Raw genomic sequence first — 9630 nt, 5'->3', positions numbered from 1 at the left:
ACTATGACATTGTATGAACTATATATTTTCCCACAGGCCAGTTTTTCTTTATGCAAAATGAGATGGTTATTTTAAATGGGTCCTTTCAGCTCAGTCACTTAGCCTGTGGATCCCTATTTCTCTATATACTCAGTACATGGGTACATGCTTTTAAAAAAGCATGCAGTCAGATTGGAGAACATGTACCTCAATGAGCAGAAATAGAGAGTATTAGGAATTTGTCTGGGGGTTGGGGGGGCAATGGTATAGTGGTGCATATAGAAATAGCACATTATGAGAAAATTTTAAAGTGCCTTCCATGTCCCAGTCACTGCATGTATGTTAAGGATAGTATACTTAACACACACAATATAACATATGTGCAATCAAATGCCATTTTGATTCTCTGACTAAATGGGCTGAAAAATCACAGTATGAGGGGTTTAAGAAAGCATTTATGCTAATCATTATATGTATGTAGGTAGATGCTGAATTATTTGATAGCAGCAGCTCTTTACACATATGCTCATATTCATATTACCTCTGAAATGCTCACAATAGAATGTCGTGACTGTGTGGTTTGGAGTCCCATTTGGGGACTCACCTTTAGAAAACTTTTGAAATTTGGTAGTCTTCTTTCACCTGGGATTTTCCTGTTTTAGAACCTAGATTGTTATGTGTGAAAGGATCTTTCAAGATCATGTATATCCATCGCCATTCATTTTGCAGTTGAGGATAATGAGGCCAAACTGAAGAAGTGACTTGTCAAAGGTCACTATTTCAGAGGCAGACCTCAAATCAGATATCCTTTATTTTATTCTTAGTTTGGTTCTTTTTCTACCTTCTGTTACATTGTACTTTGCTCAGGTTTTTTTTTTTCCCCTCCAATGGGAATACAATTCTTTTATACTATGAGTTAATTAATCTCCTTCCCTCCCTTCTTCCCCCTTATGCAAACTCACAAGTAGGCTCACACACTTACTTACACCTGTATTTCCCTTCAGAGGTTTTGAAAGGAAAGCATTGTGGTTCTGCTGCTCCTCCGATTTGCCTGGAGGTAAGCTCTAGCTGACAGTTGTGTATTGAGTCCACACTTCTTGGTTGGGGGTGGGTGTGGCTGTTAGGTCATTGGCAGATCAATGTGGCTGAAACCTTTCTTCTTAGTGGAGTGGGAATGGCAACCTCTTTGATGTAAATTTTGTAGCTCATTATGGTCCTCAGAGATGTTATGTGAACAAGCAGATTTGTTAAACCTTTATTTGGAGCCTGGGCTGGGAAGGCTAGCCCATAGGGATGTAAGGGAAACAGACCACTTATCTTCTGTCTTGGAGCAGCTAGTAAGCATCACACATCAACTATGGTAATCCACACTTCCTTTATCCTCCTATTTGCTCTTACCTTTTTGCTCTTTTTCTCTTCCCCTTGCTCCTCCCTTTCTCTTCGAGCGAGCTTCCCTCTCTTTCCCTAATGGAGACCCTACAGAATAAAATACTACTTTAGTCTTTCCTAAAACAACCACAGATTCAAACCTTTGCAGCGCTGTATTCTGAACCCCAGCACAGCCGCGTGCTCAGCGCTAGGCAGTGGTGAATCCAAATCCAGCAAAGGGGGAGGGGAGGAGAGAAGGGAGGGAGGGGGAGAGAGAGAGAGAGAGGGAGAGGGAGAGAGAGAGGAGGAGGAGGGAGGGAGGGAGAGGGAGAGAGAGAGAGAGAGGGAGAGAGTGAGCGCGCGCAAGCTTGCGAGCAAACCAGAGAGACAGACGAGAGGAGAGAGGGACCAGGCGAGAGACCCAGAGAAAGAGAAGAGGAAGCCGAGCTCTGTGAGGGCTCAACCTCCAACTTGTTTCAGTTCATTCATCCTTCTCTTCGCTTCGGGGAAGTGACTGTGGAGCTTGGTAAGAAACATAGCTTTCCCTCCTTCCCCCTCCCCCAAGCTCGGGTCTCCTTTAGCGATAGCATCTCTTCCCCGTACTGAGAATCTCCTTGGGTTGGCCAGGGAGGCGAGACATGCTCTGCAGCTGTGATGCTATCCTGGATTCCCCAGTGGGGCTGGTGGAAGCCCAGAGTCCGTATCTGGGCAGGGAGGCGCTGGGGTAAAACCTGATGTGAGGATGGGGGTTGCGATATGGTGTATGCGCTATTTGCTTCATTGTCAGTGAATTGTTTTGTTCCTCTTTGGAAGCAGGTCAGCATTGACCTTGCAAATTGCTTGGGGGGACCCAGCAGCTGCTGCAGAAAGCAACCGAGTGGCCCCTAGCCAGAGTAGAAAGCACCGTCACGACCCCCCAGACAGCCCTAGGCACAGAGATGGGGTAATGGCTGGAGCTTCCTTTCTCCTTTAACTCTTTCTCTGCAGCTGCTTCTCATTGCTTGAAATGAGAAAGAAGGAGAATACCGTGCAGCCCCTTTCCCCACCTCCCTATTACCGCCCCCAGATGCCAGTGAGTAGAAAGTTGTAAATAACTGCTTCCTCTGAAAGCAGGTTGCGACCTCCCCCCTTCCTTTAAGAGGCTCATTGTAGGATTGGGCCTGAGTTCCTTCACAAACTTGGGATGCTTCCCTTGCTTCTCCTTAGGAAGCCCCATTGCCTGCCCACTCCCCATCTCAGGTAGTTAAGCTGACAGGGAGACCAGGGGGTCATATATCCCACCCCATCCTATTAGCAGGCATGGTATTAGGTCCAGCTGTGTCCTTGGGAGGAAAGAAACACCTGATGGTTTGTCTGGAACTGGATTTCCAGTTTTCTGCTCCTCTGACTGTGGCTGCGGGTGGCATAGGCAGAAGGACTGGGGGAGGGGTGGCTGCTGGATTTAGAGAGAGCTGGGTGAAGAGCCAGGATTCCTGGTGTGAATAGTATGGTTTATTGAGGGTCACCAGGTTCTGGATATCTGTAGCTATGCAGGGGCTGGCTGAAGCTCTTGTAGTACAGCCATTCTGAACTGGTAGAAGAGATCTGGTTGCTTGATGGGGGCTTTTTGTGTTGGCGATACTGCTGTACCCATGGTGGTAATTATAACACCCACAATGTTAATTGCTAACATTGTTGAGTACTTAGAATGTTTTGGATCTTGGGCTGAGGGTTTAATGTGTATTATTCTCACATCACCTCTATGAAGCAGATACTATTATTTTCCTTGGTTTACTGATGAGGAAACTGAGGCACAGAGAGATTTAAGCAATTAAATGTCCCAATTGGGAATTAAAACACAGGCAACCTGGTTCCAGAATGCATGGTTTTCACCTCTAACACTAGAATCTACACCTTTGTCTGTTAGGAAAAGTGTAGGTATAGTAGGAAGGGTGACGTTTGGCAATATTTTTTTTGGAAAGTAGTAGAGTCCTTTGTTTAAAGTAACAGGAAACTAGAGTGGGGCATAGTGTATGGCCATTGTGGAGCCACTCATATGGGCTTCCTGGAGGGGCTACCCAAAGGGCTGTATTTCGGCAGCCAGCTTTCCTTTGAAAAGAATGCCTGGAAAGAGTTCACTTTTTCAGGGTCACAGCCCCATCCATCTCACATCCAGCAAAAATCTGCTCCTTTTAGGGCCAAATCTTGCTCTTATTTTCTGAGAGCTTAGAGTCACCTTGTTGTGAAAATTTTAGATTACTAAAACCTTGGAACTGGAAGGATCCCTAAAGGCCATCAAGCTTTACTTCTTGAATTTGTCCTAAGCATCTTGTTCATTGACTGATTTCTATTTGAACTCCCTGCAGTGACAGAGAGCTCATTAGGTGGCTCTATATATCTTTGAGCAACTCTGATTGTCAGGAAGTAATCCCATTATAAGCCAAGAGCTGTCTCCCTGTAACTTCTACTCATTGGTTCTTTGGGACTATCTAGAACAAGTTTGCTTCTTAATAATAGCCCTTCAGATACTTGAAGACAGCAGTCATACTTCTCTCCTCAAGCCTTGGATCTGACAAGATCATGAGGGAAGGACCAGTGTTTGCCTCATTTCGGAGACTAGACTTTCATTAATATGGCCTAGAATCCCATTTTCTTTTTTAAAGCTTCATCATAGTTGATTTACAAGGTTGTGATAATTTCTGCTGTGCAACAAAGTGTTTCAGTCATACATATACACATACCCGTTCTCATTCACTTACTTGCCGCCTCAAACTGATCTTACTGAGTTTTCTAAAGCAGCCCTGATACTGTATGTTTTCTTCCTTGGAAAAGCTGGTATCTGGTATCAAGTGGACTGATGGGAACAAAAAATATGCCTCTGTTCTTTTTACTAAAAACCAGGAATCTGTGCTATTTATGCTAAAGCCCCAGAATGTCCATATAGCAGCCAGATAATAGATGTGTGGGAAGATTTGGGAAGAAAGGATTAAGGGTAATTATCATAAAGAAAATGCTTGAAATCATTGTGATTTAAGGTTCACACAGTATATAAAAGATAGAATAAATTGTTATATCAGAAAGTATCTTAGAAACAGTGACATCACTGAGGGGATAGCACAGAGTAGGACTGGATGGAGTTGGAGTCAGCATGCAGTGTGTAGAGTAGAAAACTGCCCTGGGTATTAGGGAAGTTGAGTTCAGCTAGCTCTGAAAATTTACCAGTTACCTTGGACACATATTTTCCTCTTGTAAGGACTTCATCTTTTCCACCTATAAAATGATGAGGTGAACTTTATCATCAAGGGTTTTTCATCTCTGCAATTCTCTATGTGAAGTAAATTGTAAAATCTTAGGGTTCTAAGGGGCTTCAGAAATCATCTAGGCCAGTTCTTCTCGAACTTTGATGTGCAAAAGAATCCCCTGGGGATCTTGTTAAAATGCTAATTCTGATTCAGAGGGTCTGTGGTGGGACTTCAGTTTTGCATTTTAACAAGCTGACAGATAATCCTTAACCTGCTGTTCTGGTGCTTTCAAGCCATCTTGGTGAAGAACCAGTTTTTTTTTTTTTTTTTTTTTTTTTTAAATTCCAATTCATTGCATATGGTTACTTTAGTAAAATATATTAGCTATGAATTACTAGAAGATAAAAGACATACAAAATATGAGCTCACATTTTTATTGTTAAATTCAACAGACATAAAAAATTTTTTTTCAGATTGAATTGCTGTAACATTTTGTAAGGGCATATTCTCAATTTCTGTACTTGTATGTGTTCTCAATTTCAGTACTTAGGTTGTTGCTGCCTGGTAATAAAAGTTCGCAGATGCGCATTGATCCTAGGACCACACTTTAAGCAGCTCTGGTCTAGGCTTCCTGTCCATCTAATTCGAGATGCCCAAATTTGGCCGTTATAATTTCTAAATCATCCCTGCCAGATGATCTTTCACCCTCAGGTTAAATATCTCCTTTGATGGAGAACTTAATATCCTCACAAAGAAGCATTACTTGGGTGTTGTGACTGCCATAAAAGTTTTCTTTTTAAGCTTCTATAAATTCCACTCTTACACTATATATTCCAAGCAATTAGGGGGCTGTATCATCAGTCCAGTTTATTGTCACATCAGCCACTATCCCAGTATATGGCATAGAGTAGGTTCTTAATAAATGTTTGTAAAGTAAATTAACTGACCAGTTGGTGTTACTATGCCTTTTGGGGCCATACATTCATTTAAAAAAGGGTAATTTTGGTTTCCTTTCAGCATTTGGGGGCAGTTTTCATCTTATTTTATAAATTTCTTATGAAAAATAGAAGGCCAGCTCACTTGTCCCAGATAGCTACCTGACATCACAATTTTACTTTGAAGGAATTATAGGAAGCCAGGAAAATATTTTTATACTCTAAGTCCCAAATTTTTGCCTTTAATTCAGTCATTCGTCAATTAATCACCTCAGTTATTCAATATTCAGTGATGTGGTTAGGCACCATGCAGATGATAGAAAGGTGAACTAAACAGACATGGTCCTTGCTTACTTGAAGCTGATAGTTTGATGGGGAAGAGGTCATAAGTCAGATAATCACATACAACTGTGTTATTTTCAGTCAGCAATAAATGTTATGAAGGAAAAGTATTGGGAGTAGGGCTATGAAAGTGTATAACGAGAAAACTGATCCAGCTTGTGGTTTAAGAAAAGCTTCTTTGAGGACGTGCTGTTAAGGCTGAGTAGAGACATGGGAGTGAGTGGGGGTATTGGAAGGGGTGGAGTCATTTTCTAGATGAAGGGAAGAGCATGCAGGAGGGCCCTGAGATGAGAGAAGCACAGTGAATTTGGAAAATTGAACAAAAGCTGAGGTGGCTGGAGTGGGTCATTGTAAGGATTTTGGTCTTTATTCCAGAAACAAATGAACTGATTAAAGGCTTTTAAGCATGGTGACTGATATGACCTAAACTGAATCTATTCTGTATAAGATTACTAAGTGGGTACTATGGACCAAAGACAATGTGGGAGATACAGGCTGACTGAAGAAAAGCCTCTGCCCTCCAAGATGACACAGTCAAGTAGGAGAGAGAAGAAATATACAAACAAGTATAATACTATAGGAATAAGATCCACACTCATGAAAAAGAGGCAAAGGGCTTGCAACCAAGGAGTTCAAAGACAGCTTCCTGGAAGTGGCATTTGAACTTGGCTTTGAAAATTGGACGAACTCTGGACATGCAGAGTTTAGGGGGTGGGAAAATTGTGCTAAGCAGAGGCTAGAAAGTTAGAGGGTGTGTATTGGAAATAATGAGAAGTTCAGTTGTGTTGGAGTATGGTGAGATGATGTGAAAAATGTTTTGCAAGATACTTGGAGGGCCTGACAATCAGTAATGTTGAATAGCAGCCTGGAAAATTAAGACTTTTCCATATATGCGGTAGAGAAGAAACACCCTCATTTTATGGATGAGCAAACCGATCTGCAAGGTAGAGTGACTCAGTTTGACTGAGGACATGCCAGTATTGCTATTGCTATAGCCCAGCAAGAGGTACTGGATACAGTTGGAAAAATATGTGGGATTGGAGCTCTGGAAAGAAGTTAGCTGGAGAGAGTGATTTGAGAGTCATTGATATAAAAGAAATGTTTGAAGTAGAAAGAAAGAGTCTAAGGACTTCTTCTTTGGGGAATGCTTATCTTTAGGATGTGGGGGAACAAATATGAGCCTGTGTGAAGGCCACAAAGGAGAAGAGGTCAGACATGTGCAAACTAGGAGAGTACAGTATTATGAAACAGCCTTGAGGGAAGAGGACTCATCCATTTGTTGGATAAATGTTTAGTGAGCACATACTATTTACTAAGAATAAAGCATATAATGGTGAGCAAAATAGACATGTTTGTTGCCACCTTAGCGCTTAAGGTTTAGATTTGGAGATAGGCATTATTTTACAAACTATTGAATTATATAATTGTATATTGCAATTACTGTGTAGAGGAAAAAGATGGAAGGTGTGTTCAACATTGTTAGATTTTTTCATCAAATTTGAGTACTGAAAAACAACACCCAGTTTCTAACAGTCCTCTCCCACTTTCATGCTCACAGTGATTACTAACAGTTAAGATTGGGTGATGCATATTCATTTTGCAGATGTTTGACAGATGATAGTGCTATAAGGAAAGGTAAGATTCCCTCTAGCCTCATGCCTACAGGAGCACATGCTTACTTGAAAACCAGGTTATATGTCATGTTGCTTAACTGAACCTCTAAATGAGCTAGCACTCTTTCTAGACCCCCTAACTCTCCCCATTCAACAAATTAGAGAAAGAGGCACTTGATAAGAAAAAAAAATTATGAATAATTGGGTATTAAAAATTTCTCTTAAGATAGGATTTTGGATAGCCTAGTCTAGATTCTAGTCCTGACTTGGATGCTACCTTAGTTTCTTGTGACAAACCATTTGTCTTTTTTGAGTCTCAGTTTCCATAACAGTAAAATGAGGAGGGTTGGATTAGATCTGAATGACCTATGAAGACCCTCTCAGCTGTAAGCTTCTATGGTTCATGCTCTGAGGTCTACTACATTCTCATTGTTCTGTGCAGGTAGTTCAATCTCAGTCATTTATTTAAGCAACACTAAGGATTTTATATGGAATTCTGAAATTCCATATAAAAATTCTGCTAATTTTTCTGGAAGTATTCACAGGATTTGGAAGAAATTGCAAGAAGGCACTTTTCCTTGTTCCATTCATGAGGTTGCTGAAATCATGACTGTCTTGAAATCTCAGGAAAGAACTGTCTGTATTCTAAGTTCTATAGTAAACTTGAGTATTGGATGGTATTTCCATTATTGCTGGTTTGAAATAAACTAAGAGCACTAAAAAAAAAAAAAATGGTGCAGGATACTGTGAAATAGAGGCAAGATGATTATTTCATGTTCTTAAATGTAGTGGTCCAGGAAGTCTCCTCCTAGGGGAAGTATTTTTTGGTAATAGAAAAACATTTTTTATACTTCAAATATGATTTTTAAAGTATTGATGTTTGTACACAGTGTGTCTTCTCACCATACACAGAAAGAAGAATAAAAATCTCCAGGATGTATATTTTGAAGGGTGCCTTTTCTCTTTAAAAATGATTTTTTAAATGAAATCAAGTATTATATAGATTTTTTTTGAAAGGGAAGGGAAGGTGGATGGAGATGGAATTATGTAAGTGATCATAGCATAAAATAACTTAAAAATAGTACAAGAGGGATTCATATGACATATGTTTTGAGTATCTGCTATGAGATATTTCAGTTTTCAGTATCACCCTTAATATATAATACCCAAATCTGGATCTAGTATTTAAGGCATGACTGACAAACACCACCATTTAAAACATTTTGCACATTTATGGATCTACCTTAAGGCTATAATATCTACCTTTAAACTATTTGTCTAGTTATAGAAATAAAACAGCCTCATAATAGAAAATTTGGAAAATGGAGAGAAGTTAACACAAATTGCCTTTAAATATCTAGCCCAAAGATAACTTGCTGTACTTCCTTCCAGATGTTTCCATGTTTACATAATTGGAATCATACCTTATATGTACTATTTTATATCTGACTTCTCCATTGGTATCATATTGTAAGCATTTCCCCATGTGATTCAACAGCCTTCAAACAATTTTTAACACCCACACAATTTTCAGCTGTACAGTTTATACTAAAATTGTTTAACAGATCCCATATTGGTCATTTAAATTACTTTCAGTTTTAAGTTATTGTGAATAGCCGTGAAATGTATACCTTTACATGTAAATCGTTGCTTCTTTGAACTTCACCTCTTTCAGGCCTTTTTTTCAGTGTCACCTCAGTGGGGCCTTCTATAACAACTATGCATAAAAATGCAAACCCTTCTCCCTTAACACTATTTTCCTTTTTTTGCCTTATCTTTTCTCTTTGGTCTGTATCATCACCTAACAGACTAGATATTTTATTTATTCGCTGAATCCTTGTATTAAAATGTAAGCCCCTCAAGAACAGGGATTTTTTTTTTTCTGTTTTGTTTATTGTTGTATCTCCCAGTCTCTTGAACAATGTTTGACACATTGTAGATCTGTACTAAATATTTGTTGAAAGAATGGTTTTTCTTACGATGGGTTTTCATAAGAGGCACTACTGGACCTAAGGATATTAATTTTTTAAAAGCTTTGATATATGTGTGAAGTTGTCACATTGTATAAGATGTCCAATTTCTGCTAGTAAACCTTACCAGTACTGGCTATCATTATCCTTTAAAAATCTTTGCCATTCTGCTGGAGGCAAAATAGAATCTTACAATTTTAAT

General features: G+C 39.7%; 1 protein-coding gene across 7 annotated transcripts in view; it reads left to right on the top strand.

Moving 5' to 3' along the window:
- The first annotated feature begins 1728 nt into the window (after positions 1 to 1728).
- The window catches only part of GABRA3 (gamma-aminobutyric acid type A receptor subunit alpha3), a 226616-nt gene continuing 218714 nt past the window's right edge, over positions 1729 to 9630 (top strand). For all 7 annotated transcript variants that reach the window (XM_085007138.1, XM_085007137.1, XM_085007135.1 and 4 more), the window contains exon 1: positions 1729 to 1873. The gene's annotated coding sequence lies outside the window, so the exon portion shown is untranslated. The remainder of the gene's footprint in view (positions 1874 to 9630) is intronic.

The sequence above is a fragment of the Sus scrofa genome, chromosome X (genome assembly GCF_054392235.1).
Source record: "Sus scrofa isolate SSC_HxYL_T2T_F1_AM1 chromosome X, Sscrofa_HxYL_maternal_Yorkshire_Landrace_v2.0, whole genome shotgun sequence".
NCBI lineage: Eukaryota > Metazoa > Chordata > Mammalia > Artiodactyla > Suidae > Sus > Sus scrofa.
Note: the sequence above shows the minus strand (reverse complement) of the source record. Positions and strands in the feature narration are given on the sequence as shown.